Below are 15960 nucleotides of genomic sequence, written 5' to 3'. Positions count from 1 at the left end.
TTGTGGGGATTCATTTTCTTTACTTCTCAGATGGATGTAGCCTGTTTTCTGCTGCTTTATTTGTTGCTTCAGTTACCTCATTTGTTTGGAGAGGGAAGTTCTGGGTCCTACGGTCCGTTGCCTGGCTGGCTCAGGCTTCTTCCACTTTTTTGTTTCTTTTTGACCTTTAGTTTCTTTTACTGTTTAGAGGAAGAAACTTCTTCTAGTAACCAAAACATGGGTGTGGCATCCTCTTTAGATGTTGTATTCACTGAGATGAGTCTTAGACTTTCTGCTTGTGACTATAAAATAAGGTTTGAGGTATAAGGTGCCAATAAGAGGGAGAGCTGTGTGCCCAAGATTACCATCTCCATAATCTTCACTCTCACTGGCATCACAAGGATCACTTACATCCTTAAAGGAATTACTTGCATGCATGTTAACCTCATGATTTGAAACTCTGGCCATGTTTAATATGAGTACCACTGTAACAGCATGTATATGACAGAAAATAGGGGGAAAACAAAATAGGTCAAGTTTAGGGCTAAATGGTGTTCGTTATTCGGTTTGTAGGAAGTTCCAGTCCGGTTCGTGTCCTCAGATGTTTTGCAGTGGACCTGGTCCAGAATTAGCTAGGTCAGTGGGTTGAGCTGCTGGCAGCTGCTTGTTTCCACTGAGATGAAGCAGCAGTTTACTGGACAGTGCAAATGCAGTACATGCTGGGAGCAACAGTCGGTGTTTCCACGCAGCTTGGCCGCCGTGTATGTAAGCGTTTACTCTGGCAGAATAGCAGTGGAGGAAATCCAGCTCGTTTCCATCAGCACGGAGGGGGAGACGACCTCAAATGTTCCTCTTGATTAAAATATGTGGTCGGACGATCCTGCTGCACCCCCCACGCCCACCACCTCCAGCAGAAGCAGCAGCAGCCCTGAGCCAAGTGATGGAAATAACTCCCATTGTTCAAAGCTCTGTGGGATACCAGCTGGCTGCGTTGCAAAGTCACAGAGTTTAATTCTCACTGTGCAAAGAAAGGAACGCAAATCCCCACAGAGCAATTTATTATTATCCCCCCTTCTAATAATATGCCCCTCCTAAAACACAGACTTACATCCTCTCTTGGCCTGTTTGAGCTCCAGCTGTGGATGAACCTACATCAGCAATTTTCTGACTCGAGCAGCAGGCCAACTTTTCTTTGACCAGCAAAGAGTTTATAAGAAATTTCTGGAATTTAGAGAAATTGACTCTGAATCCTTTTCTCTTAAAAAAGGGAGGAAATTTGGTGTCCTTTAAGCACATTCATGATGAATTTAAATCACTTCTGGGCAGTGTTGGGGAGTAATGGAATACATGTATTTAAAATACAAAATATGAGTAACTGTATTCCGTTACAGTTACCGTTTAAAAAGGTGGTATTTAGAATACAGTTACTTTGTTGAAATAAATGGATTACACGGCGGTACTTTCCTGTTTCATATTGTCGTGGGTCAGGACTGTTTGGGTTTTGTTTGACAGCTGTGTTCTGTTGTTCCAGGTGGCAGCGTTACGGTTGCCATGGTTACAGGGTAACTCTCTCTGCGACTGTGTGTTTCCTGGGTGAGAGAGCGCCTTGTTGTTGTTGTGCTAAGCTAATAGGCAGAATGCTACAAGCATAGCCCTAAAGAATGTAGCATCATGGGCAGTGTAGTCCGTGCTGCTGCAGGGAGAATGGACTGCCATACCCGTTATGTGTCTGTGAGCGCGAGGAGGGAGAAAAAGGAGAGTGAAAAAGTACGAGTTGTCACCGAGCAGAAACGGGAGCTGGAAGCATGTAAATATAATAACAACCACTGCAGCCAAGAAGAGAGCCTGACGAGCCCAGTTGTAAGTAAGCTGTTAAGACTCGACTGTACGCCGTGTTCGTGTTTTCCTCCGAAACAATAAGTTCCGTTGGAGCAGCCTTTCAACGCCTCTCTCTGTCTCTCGCAAGCAAAGTGACCCAGACAACAAAGTAAAGCTAGTTTTCGGCTACGAGCCCGACACAAACCCAACGTATTAGCCAGAGGTCCCTTTACCTCCAGTAATAGTAATAAATCACACAGCAATAGTACATTCATGTAGTTGTAAACAGCATGATAATACATTAGGTAATCCAAAGTATTCAGAATACGTTACTCTCATTGAGTAATGTAACGGAATACGTTACAAACTACATTTTGGGGCATGTAATCTGTAATCTGTAGTGGAATACATTTTAAAAGTAACCTTCCCAACACTGCTTCTGGGATCTGAAAAGTAAAGCTAATGCAGAAAAGCCTTAAACCTGCAGAATGAAGTCTGGAGAGACACGTTTGTTTATCTATCAACTTCTCCTGCTCTGCAGGCTTAATTGCAACTTCTAAGCCTTATTTAATACAACATGGTGTTTATTTTGCAACTTACGATCCCTGTTAGAGTCCAAATGGACAATAAAGCAGGGTGTTATACCAGATGGGCCTTCCCTACTACCAACTACCATGTGAGCATGCAGTGTCATCATATCCAGTTACAAACTAGTAAGATGGTGATTGTGAAAACACTCTCAACAGACGTCTACTAACCACTGACTAACATCAAGAGCATATGTGCTAATCAGCATATGCTCCTGATGTCTTTACTGAAAGAGAAATGAAACAGAAACACATCTGTCACAGACAGTGAGCTGAAAAAGGCAAGAAGAGGGAAATGATTAGAGGCGTTGAGAGTCTGCCACGAGGTGACCTGTGCAGTGTCTGACCTCCAGTTTGATTGCTGCACAGGTGGGTTTTCAAGCAGCACATACAGTATCTAGGGGGAACAGAAGTACAATACTGTGTCAGCACTGGCAGCAAACTCTGTTAAATAATCAGCACATCTATAAATATTATAAAGAGAGGGAGGAGTTGCTGAGAGCCAGGCAGAGGAGCCATGGGGTAAAATATGGAGCGTAAAAGAGACAAAGTGAAGCCTGAGGTCAGGACCGTGTGAGCTCAGCCTCTGTGGAAAAGCTGGTTTGTTAGGTTGCACTCATACTGGGGAACTCACGTATGGATGTGTTACACGTTTCACTCCTAGCAGAGAGAAAAAAACCCAGTGAAGATGACTCTCTTGTTTCTCTCGGATTAATGAAATGTCCAACTGGAGACAGTTTTTTTCTCAGTTCTCAAAAAAGCTTTTTGTGTTAAACATATGTTGGAAAATTGGGTCATCTTCCAATCAGTGCGTGTTCTTTGCAACATAAAGGATGACCCATGACTTCTTGACTGTATCCCCACTTGTGGCTGTCCTACAGTCTCCTACTGCTTCCAGTCTTTGTTCTAAGTTATGCTAAAAATGCCGCGGCCCCTGTGAGAGTGTGGAAGCAGACAGGAGGAGTTAATTGTTCTTATAAAAAGAAATGACTCTGAGACGGTCGCAAGTATGGGACTGACTGAAACTGAAGACTTATCGGCGTATTAATGAGATGTGACAGTTTAATGAGCTGTCCACGAGGGTCGCTCAGTTCATCTCTAACAAAGAGTCAGAGTCTTTTCTTTTTCTTCATGTGCTGGCACTATACTCTTGGCTCAGGGTGAATATAGGACAGCGTGAGCTCATGTGCTCTTATTGAACTCATTACATCACCTGCTGCTATCCTCAGAAACATTAACTGTAAAAGAGATGATTCAGAGGACATGTACAGGACATGTTCACCCTGCTGACACATTAACCACCGAAACCATTATTTATTATTGGATTATCATCGAGTGATGATTGTAGCAGGTTGAACAGAAATAAAGAAGCTCTTGCTTCACTGACGTCTTCTTGTCCCGTTTATTGTTTTCTTCTTAAAGCTGCTCAGTCAGGCAAACATAGGCGTGCGGACGAGCACGTCAGCGTGTTTTTCCTGACATCTAAATGTAGAAAAAGGACACTGTAGTGCAGAAGAAAAGCAGCAGGTGTTTTGGAAGCAGCCTGTGTCCTCATGCTGAGTCCTCAGCGCCGGTTCGGGTTACACTCAGCTGAAACTGTGGCTGTGCAACACGTTCTTTCTGAATCAGCTCTGATTTCTGAAGTTCTTGACCTTTGACCTTTCAGTTCGTACTGCCAAGAGTTGCATGCTTTTTTTTTTTGTCTCTTGTCCATTTCTCAGTCCAGCAGGAAACAGTGTGACATGAAAGAGAGAAATCTGTAGTGTCACTGGGATTCAAAGTAACACAGAGCTTATGTGTTACTTCTAAAATAAAATAAAATAAATAATTAAAAAAACACACAGAGCTTCTGTAAAAATGTTAAAGAAGCAAATAACTTTTATTTTGAAAATCTGGCATAGCATTTCTTAGCAACAGCACTGGTTTATTTTTATCCCAAAGTAAAACAACCAAGTTAATGAGCATGAAAGAGCCACGAGGAGGAGGGCTGGTTTTGATTCATAACCAAATGAGCTGAAAACCACAAGGTAACTTTTTGAAAAAAAATTAGAAATAACACATACAGTTAGGAAGGGAAGCCAAACTCACTTTCTTCTTCTTACATGTTCAAAACATGCTTGTTACTTTTGCTTTAACACATTTTGGTCAGTTATTATTTCATCAGTGTGAGCCTTCAAACTTCAAAATGATTGATTCTAAACAGAAAAACAGAAACACACAATTTGTTTATTAATCGCCAGAGGATGTTGAGGATGTTAAAAAGAGATCACATGTGACAAAGTCAGGGGTTAAAAGTGGGACGGTGTTTTTTAGTTTTTATGGGGGAGGGGTTGTAACAACACCAGAACAGCTGCAGGTGTCTGTAAGTTCCTGGTACTTCAGCATCAAGCTAGCTCTACAGAAGAGGAGCGAACATGAAGGGATTGACTTTATTTTTTAAGTCTCAGGTAATTTCAAATGCAGCGTTACTATCAGCTCAACAAACGTATGCAGTTTGTCACCCAGTGTGTTGCTAGCTAAAGGTCCAGCTGCTGTATTTCACAGGGAGAGAAAAGAGAGAGAGCTAACTTCACTCAGAGATGGAGCAAGACAAGAGAGGAAGAAGAGAGCTTAGATTTAAAGGGAAGGAACTGCTCATTTAAAGTTTACATGTAAGTCTGCATGTTTTAAAATCAGATATTGGGTCTGTCTGTATTTAAAGTAAAGGAACGGTGTGAATGATGCTTAGATTCATTGACTGAATTCCACATTCATACCAACTTCATACCATCTAGAAAACAGACAGCATAAACGTTGCACTGTCAGTGTAGGGGATGGAAATCAGCCAGGACAACTCATCAAACATCTGCTCACATCTGGTTGAATTTAGTTGTGCACATCCACAAAGAGCAGCAGGTCAGCTGATCACAGCCTGTACACTAAGAAAATCTCCTCAAGCTGTCAATAGAAATGATTGTGAGTTTGATTCTGTTCCCCACACTGAGCCATTACAACCAGTTTAGTGTTCGTCCACCTGCTGAATCCACTTTAACACCTGACTGTACACATTTTCCTGTTTAGAGGAAAAGTTACCCTCTACAATGGAGACAATGGAAAATAGATATATTTTTTATTTTCCTTCTTTTTCTGTAGATTCAAGCTGAGTGTAATTAGATTTTTTTTTTTTTAAATTTACTTAGACTAATGTTTTTGTTCCTGTCTACTGATAATATTTTATCATTATGTTAACACAGCCCAAGGTTCAGTCAACTTTGCACAAAAATAGAAACGTCCTCCAAACAGCTACTATTTACTTTCTTACTTTGAGCACATTTCAGGGCCTGTACTTTTACTGGAGTAGTTTGGAACAGTAGTATTTTTACTTCTATTTAAGTACAGAATCTTTGTACTTTTGCCAGCTCTGATTTAAAAAAGTTATAGGGCAATATTTTAACAAGACTGTGTATATGTTGTAGCCGTTGTTAACGATCGGTATCTGCAACACAAGTCTTTACGTGTGTAGCAAGATGCAGAGTCTGCAGTTCCAGTGTGTCTAAATGTGAAGTTAGAGAAACTGCCTTGAAGTGTAAGTGCTTGTAGGCATTTTGCAATGATTTGGTGGTTTCGGCTTGGCGATAATTTGTTCTTTTGTTTGTTTGTATGTAGCCAGAGCCACTGCCATATGTTTTTGTGCAAATTTTTTCATTGGGTATTTTGTGTTTCTTTCCGGTTTGAATCTTATCTCTATGCCATTAAATCGCTGCAAGAACCCCTGCTATTGTGTCCTATGTAGCAACTATTTTGCCGGGCTACATAAATGTGCTTAAGTGTAAAACTGGGTCTCTAACACACTTCTCTTTTTGTTCTAGTTACAGCCCGTTTGTACCATTCTGAGGTACACTCATCTTTTGGTAGGATCCATCACTCAGTTGCCTTTTTTTCCCCCTTATGATATTACTCATACAATTTCCTAACAAAAGTATTTTTGCTGGGTCTTTTGAAACTATAGCAGAAGCCACCAAAGCTGCTGCTCCTTACACTTAACTACCCAAACAGTATTTGGGTATTTTTGCGCTGTGCGATACTGATTCATCATGGCAGAGCCTTACTGACTTTATTAAACCTGATACCTTGTCTGTTCTCAGACATCCGGTGAGCATGGAGGAAGGAAAATGTGAAACCTGAGGGACTCAAACAAACAGCAATGTTGTGGTTTCCTCAGGAAGGAGGTTGGTCCAGTTCAGACCAGCTCTGGTGAACTCTGCAGACTACAATTACAGGATCAAAGAGCTGGTGGGAAATCTAATCCAACATTCCTGATTAATCAGTGGCTCCATCAAAACTGAAAGACTTCAAGTATAAACTGATAAAAGAGATGAACGTCTAAAAAACCAAGAAGTGTAATTTAGCAACTGACCATGTGAAAGAATACACTGCTAGTTCCAGATGTTCAATGAGCCGCCAACTGGTGAACTAATAGTGAATATCAACCAGTCATTGGTTACTGTTTACTCCTGTGAGGAGGTGGATTTCTTGTTCTGGTCAGAGTGATGGGACAAATATCTGGGGCAGAGGTCTCCGCTGCGTGATAACGAATGCTGGGACAAAGAGGGGACCTTCCAGGGGGCCTGTGGATTCCCGCTTCCCAGAACTCGCTGGGGCAAAATCTGGAGGGCATCACATAACCACACCTCCTCCCTGTCTGCTAGTAAACCAGGCTGTCTGCTGGAGGTCAGACTGGAGTAAGCACAACAACATGTTCGCCCTCACATTTTACCCGAAATTACACGCATTACAAAATACTTCTAACATAGGTCCGAGATATTTTTTATCCAACGCTGCTGCTGCTTTTTAACTTCTTTTAGTTTTGGTTTTGTGGCACATTTCCCATCAGTGTCTCACTCAGGCTGAGCTCCAGTTGTGGTCCTGCTAATATTAATGCCCAAGATTCGCCTGTTCTCTGGCTCATATCAGTTTCTGCTGCTGTTACATAAGCTTTACAACTTTTGGAGAGAAAAACAGAAAAATAATGATGACAACAAAAGCTTTGTGCATAACTGGAGTCCAGGCCCGGCCCCTCAGGCAGATACCTACTGCGCTTCATAATCCAGTCCTGGCTAAGATTAAAGGAGGTTTCATGAACCTGATTTAATTTGTTTTTTGCTGTCCTGAGTGTTAGGAACCAGAGGTCTACACCATGCAGATTTCACAAAAGCAGTTGTGCACCACACTGTTTGGCTTAACATGCAGTGTGTTCCAGTGGGATAAAAAGATAAAAGAAAACTCTTTACTTAATTCCTCTAACAGCTTTAGCAGCTGTTTTCCAAAATCAGAAACATTAAATTAAACCCCATAATTGTCCTCAGCTGTTCATGTCTCATGTTTGCAGCCAAAAGGCCATAAGTTTCTGACAGTATTACGACTGAATCAAACTCTGTTAACAAAGTTTCCCGGAAGAATCTTTAAAAAGGAATACTCCAGAACCAGAACCAGATCCGCTGTGTTCCTATTGGTAAAGTAAAGCTCTGCGGGAGGTTTGTCTCGTATGCTGGTAACATGCATTTGAACCTGACAGCAGGCATTCTGAGTTCTCATCCATTCACACTGAGTCAGTGTGATAAAATAGCATTCACCGCTTTTTTATCACACTGAGTCAGTGTGATAAAATAGCATTCACCGCTTTTTCTCTCTAATTTCAACATAATCTTCTAATCTTTATAAACCAATATCGCCGTCTTAACCAAAGTAAATCAAACTGAAGAAATTAGCAGTCACATTTTGCTTTATTTCTTACAGATTTTACCTTTTTGTACATTTTTCTTTTTATCTGATACCTTTGTCTTTTTCCTCTTTTTCCTAGTGTCCTTATACACCTTACACATTTGAGTTGATTTGGTTCTGAGATCTGGTTTGGATCCTTGAGCTGTGGTAAAAGCTTGGCTTTTTTTAAATGATTGAATAATTTTACTGTTTTGATTTCTGGACTGAGTGTGGGACATCTGCATCCAGACTTGTTATATTTACTGGAATCCTTTCTTCCCTCTGTCCCTGCAATTTTTCCAGCAGTTGGTTGCCACATTCAGCACTCAGTATTGTTGGGACTGTTGTGCTGAACACTTGGTGACATGATTTTCCTCTTTTCTCCAAATGTCATGTACCATCAATTATTGTGAATGCAGAACCACCGTTCCTCTCTCAGCAGCTTATCATATGCTTTCTTTACATCCACAAAGACACAGTGAAGCTCCTTCGTCCTTTACATTAACACACTCAAAGCAAACAGCACATCTGTAGTACTGTTTCTCAGCATGAAGCCATACTCCACCTCACTGATCACCAACTCTCTTCTTAACTAAACTTCAACAACCTGTCACTCCCCAGCAGCTACGCTCTCTACCACTCTATCCACTTTCCATTAAAAATAATTCCCTTTTCTCTGATATCCAAGGTTTCTAGCACGCACACTGACAGCATTCAGCATCACCCCTTCAATATCCAGCTTCGTCTTCCCCACTGTTGCTGGCAATAGATATGAACGCATGTTACCAAAGGCTAGTCAAAGTTTAAACCCGTACAGACTCTCAGAATAATCTTAACTGCTTTGTCCCAAAACATTGATTCTGTTCATCTGGACGTAGCGTTTTCAGTGGGAGAAACGTTTTGTCACTCATCCAAGTGACTTGAAGGGAAGAACTGTGAAAAGGGAAAGACCTTTTCTGAATCGAGGAGGGAGCCTAAGGGTACATCTATCACCATCTTACAATGCTGTGATTGCAGCCATTCCCCAACTCTCTGTGAATAGCACTCATGGCCATTGATCAGTGGTCTTTGATCAGTGATCAATGGCCTTTATTTCTTTACAAAGATACTTATTTTAATAGAGAAAATCCAGCATTGACAAAGTGGTGATTAAACTCAAAGAAATGTTGACCATGCAACACGTTGGCTTATATACAGTTATCTGCCTTCAAATGTGTTGGAGCCAAAACTGCATGTGAAACACATTCAGTTAAGGAATCCTGAAATAAATGTGCAATGCATACAAGATCACAGCTGCACAGGCAGTTGTTGTTGATAATGAGATTTTTCAAGAAGTGAAGTTAACAAGCAAGAAAACTACATGTAAACTTACAGGCCACATGAATCTGATGATGGCTAGTTTGCAACGGTGGCTGATCTTTACTTATTTGCCAGTTTATATGGGGCGCCGTTTGTAAACTGAAACACGTTGAAGTAACATTTTTCCACATTTAGCTCAAAAACATGTTTTTTCGAGTCATTTTTTTTTTTTACAACATTTACTAAAATATTTTTAACTTTTTATATTTAAAACACAATTTTAAATGTTAAATAGAAATGTTGAGCTAACATGCAAATTTACTGTACGGGTCAACGGAAATACTAAAATAAAAGCTTTATGAAAACCTCCGGTGCTAAAGTGTACCAGTAGTGGTAATGTTGTGTCTGCTTTCCCCTGACAGTTACTTCTCAACGCCATGAGCTGCTTCACTTCTTGCCAAACAGCTGGACATGTGCTGCGGTGGTTGTGAAGTGGAGACTGCAGCTGCTGAGGGCGCACTACTGCTGAACCTTTGGATGGCCGACAAAATAGCTCTTTCAATGTTTTCAGCTAAATCGCTGGACATGCTGGTTTAAGGTCAGTTTAAGCTAAAGCTATCTTAACGCCAGGCTTTGACAGAGCAACTCTACAGGACAAGCATAGAGAAGCTTTGAATGTTGATTTTACACTTCAGTGGTGCAAATTTACAACAAATGTATCATTAATCAGATCAAATAGAGACAAATATGAATAAATTCTGGATAATTTCAGTGCTTAGTTTTGTTTACCGGTAATCGAACCTTATCCAGAGAAAATCATCGTGTCTGAGTGAAAATGCAGGCCAGATGAGGACAGTGTTGTTATTGGACCACTCGTATCTCCGGAGAACTTTTCAGTAGGACTACAGATTAAGTATTTTTTCAACACACAACTGATTTCCAGCTTTGTCCTCAGTGATTACAGAGAAGGCAGCCCAGTGCTGGGTTACCACCACTTTTCATCTACTTGTGTTTCTGACACTCCAGGTCTCGGGAGATGCGTTTTGCTTAAACCTGAAGCTGGGCTGATGGCTAAAGAGTATGAAAATATATTCATGCTTTGAAATGTTTTTAAAATGACCGAAAGAGCAAAGTGCAGAAAGATCAGTCACTTTTATTTTAAAGTCAGAGACCTATGTTTCCTTCTGTTTTACAGCGAGTCCACGACTGTTAAACCTGCCTGCACACCTGTACACACACACACACACACACACACACACACACACACACACACACACACACAGATACTGCTTCACCTTTCTGCACTACATTACATTGTCCTCAGACTGAAATAAAAATGTTAATGATTTACATCAGGGGTGTCAAACTCAAATACACAGTGGGCCAAAATTCAAAACTGGAACTAACGGGCTAACATTAATAATTATTGAAAAAAATCTTCCTCCAGATATAAGAATCAATCTTTTCTTATTGACTCAAACAAGTTTTGCTGAAAAACTGAATATGGAACAAGCAATGGAACAAGCAAGGCTTAATACTAAACGATATATATTAGCTGTATAATACCAGTAGGCCAGCTCTAATAGTAATTTGGTATGGCTTCGCGGGCCAAATGTAATTACACTGCAGGCCAAATTTGGCCCGCGGGCCATAGTTTGACACCTATGATTTACATCATGGGAAGTCTGTATCTCTTGTCCCCCGCGGAGCGGTGACTCAGCACAATGTGAAGGTGTGATCACATTCAGATTTCCACAACAGGAGTAAAACATGCGCACACACACGGTGCTGAGTGTTAACAGATGCGCGTCCTCTGGCTGGCTGTTTGGCTCTCACTCCTCTGCAGGTCTGATTGCTTGGTGCAGACTTAATGCAGCGTGAAACTCAAGAATCTCTCTGAACAAACAGCAGAAAGCTGTAACCTCAGATGGCAGAAGACGTAATGAGAGCAGGATTGTGCAATGATATGATGGTTGTTTCATAACTGTTAACAATCCCATATTTCTCCCATTGTGGAGCAGGTTAGGGGGACTTCTCATAATCTTTGTGTAATGAACCATATATATATATATATAAATCCCCTCTCGCCCCTGCCGGCGAGAGCTACCAGAGGCCTGGGAGCTTGAGGGTCCTGTGCAGTATCTTTGCTATTCCTAGGACTGTACTTTTCTGGACAGAGATCTCCGATGTAGTTCCTGGGACATCCTGGAGCCACTTGCCTAGCTTGTAAGTCACGGCGCCCGGCACTCCGATTACCACTGGGACCACTGTTACCTTTACCCTCCACATCTTCTCGAGCTCTCCTATGAGCCCTTGGTACTTCTCCAGCTTCTTGTGTTCCTTCTTCCTGATGTTGCTGTCATTTGGTATCGCTGCGTCTATCACGTGGAGGGCGTGGAAGGTGAAGGTAACAGTGATCTTAGTGGTAATTGGAGCGCTCGGTGCAGTAACCCCCCAAGCTAGGGGCAAATATGCGTTTGGAGCAAATCTACCAAATCAACAGTTTGTTTGTTTGTTTGTTTTTTTACTGAAACATATTCCAATTATAGTTATATAACAGACATAGACATAATATGTAGACTCTCAGCTTTCATTTGAGGGTATCAACATTCAAATTGGATGAAGGGTCCTTAACATGTGCCACATTCATTCTATAAGGACCAAAAGTAATTGGACAATTGACTCAAAGGGTGTTTCTGGGGCAGGTGTGGGCAATTCCTTCGCTATGTCATTATCAATCAAGCAGAAAAAGGCTTACAGTTGCCGATTTGAGGTGTGGTGCTTGCATTTGGAAGTTTTTTCTGTGAAGAGACAACATGCCATCAAAGGAGCTCTCCATGCAGGTAAAACAAACTATTCTTAAGCTGCGGAAAAAAAAAACATTTGAGAAAAAGCAGCACGGTGGCACGGTGGTTAGCACTGTTGCCGCACAGCAAGAAGGTCCTGAGTCCAGTTCCACCATCTGGCCGGGGTCTTTCTGTGTGGAGTTTGCATGTTCTCCCCGTGTTTGTGTGGGTTCTCCCCGGGCTCTCCGGCTTCCTCCCACCGTCCAAAGACATGCAGTTAGTGGGGATAGGTTAATTGATCAATCCAAATTGCCCATAGGTGTGAATGCGGGAGTGAATGCGAGTGCGAATGGTTGTCTGTCTCTGTGTGTTAGTCCTGCGACAGACTGGCAACCTGTCCAGGGTGTACCCCACCTCTCGCCCTATGACAGCTGGGCTCCAGCGGTCCCCCGCGACTCTGAAAAGGATAAGCGGAAGCGAATGGATGGATGGATAGACATTTGAGGAATTGCTACGATTATTACGAGTGGCAAAAGCTACAGTTTGGTACATCCTGAAAAAGAAAAAACAGGTGAACTCAGCAATGCAAAAAGACCTAGCCGTCCACGGAAGACAACAGTGGGGGACAGTGTTGGGAAGGTTACTTTTAAAATGTATTCCACTACAGATTACAGAATACATGCCCTACAATGTATTTTGTAACGTATTCCATTATGTTACTCAATGAAAGTAACGTATTCTGAATACTTTGGATTACTTAATATATTGTCATGCTTTTTACAGCTACATGAATGTACTATTGCTGGGTGATTTATTACTTTTACTGAAGGCTACTCTCCATACCAACACCAACTAGATGTTTAAATCTTAATATAAATGAGTAACAGTAGGTGGACATTAGGTAAGGCTGCACTTTTTGCAGCGATCTCGTATAGAAAACTATTCCGTGCGTATATAAAACAGGTCTGCGGCTCCGAACCGTAGTAAAGGGACCTCTGGCTGATACGTCGGGTTCGTGTCGGGCTCGTAGCTGAAAACTAGCTTTACTTTGTTGTCTGGGTCAACTTTGCTAGCGAGAGACAGAGAGAGGCGTTGAAAGGCTGTTTCAACAAACTTATTGTTTCGGAAGAAAACGAACACAGTGTACAGTCGAGTCTTAATAGCTTACTTACAGCTGGACTACACTGCCCATGAGGCTACATTCTTTAGGGCTATGTCTGTAACACTCTGCCTGTTGCCTTCATATTAAATCATTTTTGTGAATAATTTTTAAAAATATTTCTTCACGTCATTATGCTCGATGCAAGTAGGGGTGACATGTGCCGCGAGATTGAGACACAGGCATTAGAGGCTTCTAATGCGTGTTTTGTTTGGGTTTCCACCGGCGTGGAGAGGGCATAGCATTATGAAACAGGAGAACACCACCATGTAATCCCTTTATTTCAACAAAGTAACTGTATTCTGAATACCACATTTTTAAACAGTAACTGTAACGGAATACAGTTACTCATGTTTTGTATTTTAAATACGTAACGGCGGTACATGTATTCCATTACTCCCCAGATAGACGCAGCAATACCGAATGACAGCAACATCCCCAGCACTGGTGGTGGATGATGATGACATTTGCATGGTAAAGAGAAACCCCTTGACAACAACCAACCAAGTGAAGAACACTCTCCTGGAGGTAGGGATATCAATTCTTTGGACAGATGAAACCAAGATCAACCTGTACCAGAACCACAGCAAAAAAAAAAGTATGGAGAAGGCGTGGAACAGCTCATGATCCAAGCACGCCGCATCATCTCTAAAACACGGCGGAGACAGTGTGATGGCTTGGGCGTGCATAGCTGCCAGTGGCACCAGGACACTAGTGTTTATTGGCACAGGACAGAGTCAGCTGAGGTGTTCAGAGACACACTGTCTGCTCAAATCCAGCTAAATGCAGTCAAATTGATTGGACGGCATTTCGTAATACTACGGAGCCCTGCAGGGGACATGGGAGAAAAAAAAATTAAGACAGACTTTTGCGAGATCTCGCAAAACTAACTCGGGATCTCGCAAAACTTTTGCGAGATCTCGCAAAAGTTTTAGCCGCATTCTTCGGACGCCGGCTCGAAGCCGACCAGGAGGTCGAGGCACGATGTGCCGGGAAAGCGGTGTTCCTCCCGGCTGTAGTAGGTCACGCGTTCTTCGGCCTTCGACCTCCCGTTAGCTCGAAGCTAAAACTTTTGCAAGATCTCGCAAAAGTTTTGCGAGATCCCGAGTTTGTTTTGCGAGATCTCGCAAAACTTTTGCGAGATCCCGAGTTAGTTAAAAAATTAAGACGGACTTTTGCGAGATCTCGCAAAAGTTTTGCGAGATCTCGCAAAAGTCCGTCTTAATTTTTTTTTCTCCCATGTCCCCTGCGGGGCTCCGTATAATACAGATGGACAATGAGCCAAAAAACAAGACAAAACAAAAAAACTGTTTAGTTCCTCACATTTGTATGCAATCTTTTTGCTCAGCCCACTTTTAAAATCCATTGTGGTAATGTACAGAATTAAATTAGAAAAATGTTGTCTCTGTCCAAATATTTAGGGACCTAACTGTATACAAAACGGAGATTTGCTCAAGTCTAACGAAGCCTCATTTGCAACAGTTTTCCATGCTGCACCCATATGGAAAACAAATCCTCTCAACTGTTTGAATCTAATCACATGCTGCAGGTCCGGGCTTAGGACATCCTGTTGTCTATGGCACAAATTATGTCCCTTTAATATGTGTACTGGAGATGATTCTCAAAAATGCAGTGGCTGTCGTCAAAGTGTCTGATCAGAGACCAGCAGCTGGAAGCTGTTAAGTCTACTTAATGTCTATTAAACTGTTCTCCAGAGCTTCAGCTGTTCTCCTTTCCATGAAGCTGTTGTGAAATATTAAACTGACTGAATTTTGCTGCAAAAACACTGGACCCCTACAGTTTAACTGAGTGTTCACAGCAGTAGTGTGGCTGAACTTTGGATCTGAGGACAAGTATGTTGCTGGCTAATGGGATTCACTCAGTTTTTTTCACTTCAGCACTCAGTTTGTGGTTCTCATGTTTATGCTTAAAGTCCTCTCTTACACTGTGGCTTAGACTGACCATACCCCTAATCCATTCAGGGTTAGGGGTATGGCTTGGTTAATGTTAACCTCTTTATTGAATCTTTGCTTGCTTAAAACAGCTTTTAACTGTCAAGGTATGTGGGGATGTGGGGACAGAGGATCCCATACGCAGGACTCAATGAAAGCATTGCCTTTATTTACAGTGTAGCAAATAATCACACAACAATAAATCCCTGTGCGCCACCAACTCCCATGCTGTGTCTTCCTCCCAGTGTCCGTGCACCCTGTGCTCGCTGCCCTCTCGTTTCTGCACACTTCCTGGGAAATCACAGAGGCAGATGTTAGATACTTCCGTGGCAAGTTCACACGCACTGAATGAGTACCTGGGAAACTGACAGGGAGTCTCACACAATAATCTAGTGTCGATGGGGGCTCAGCCACACTGCTAGGTAGCTCCCCCGACGAGGCTAGATCAGCTGCAGGTGTGTGATTATGCCTCCAGGTCCCCACAGCAGGAGCAACCCTCCAGGCCTGGTGTCCCAGGAAAACCAGGACACCACACACACACACACACACTGTCAGGGTCCTGGGTTTTTTCGACCCACTGTTTTGAGTTTCCTGTGTTTTTGTCATTTTGAATTATGTATTAAGTCCTCAGTGTTAGTCTT

At 42.1% G+C, this 15960-nt stretch overlaps 1 long non-coding RNA gene across 1 annotated transcript; it reads left to right on the top strand.

Moving 5' to 3' along the window:
• The first annotated feature begins 1580 nt into the window (after positions 1–1580).
• LOC146393137 (uncharacterized) lies at positions 1581–14468 on the top strand. The gene is made up of 3 exons (XR_014800131.1): positions 1581–1839; positions 9845–10020; positions 13772–14468. It is a non-coding gene; the product is annotated as an uncharacterized LOC146393137 (long non-coding RNA).
• The last annotated feature ends 1492 nt before the right edge of the window (positions 14469–15960 follow it).

Source organism: Perissodus microlepis, chromosome 1, assembly GCF_051167445.1.
Source record: "Perissodus microlepis isolate ML-2025 ecotype Zambia chromosome 1, ASM5116744v1, whole genome shotgun sequence".
Lineage (NCBI taxonomy): Eukaryota > Metazoa > Chordata > Actinopteri > Cichliformes > Cichlidae > Perissodus > Perissodus microlepis.
Note: the sequence above shows the minus strand (reverse complement) of the source record. Positions and strands in the feature narration are given on the sequence as shown.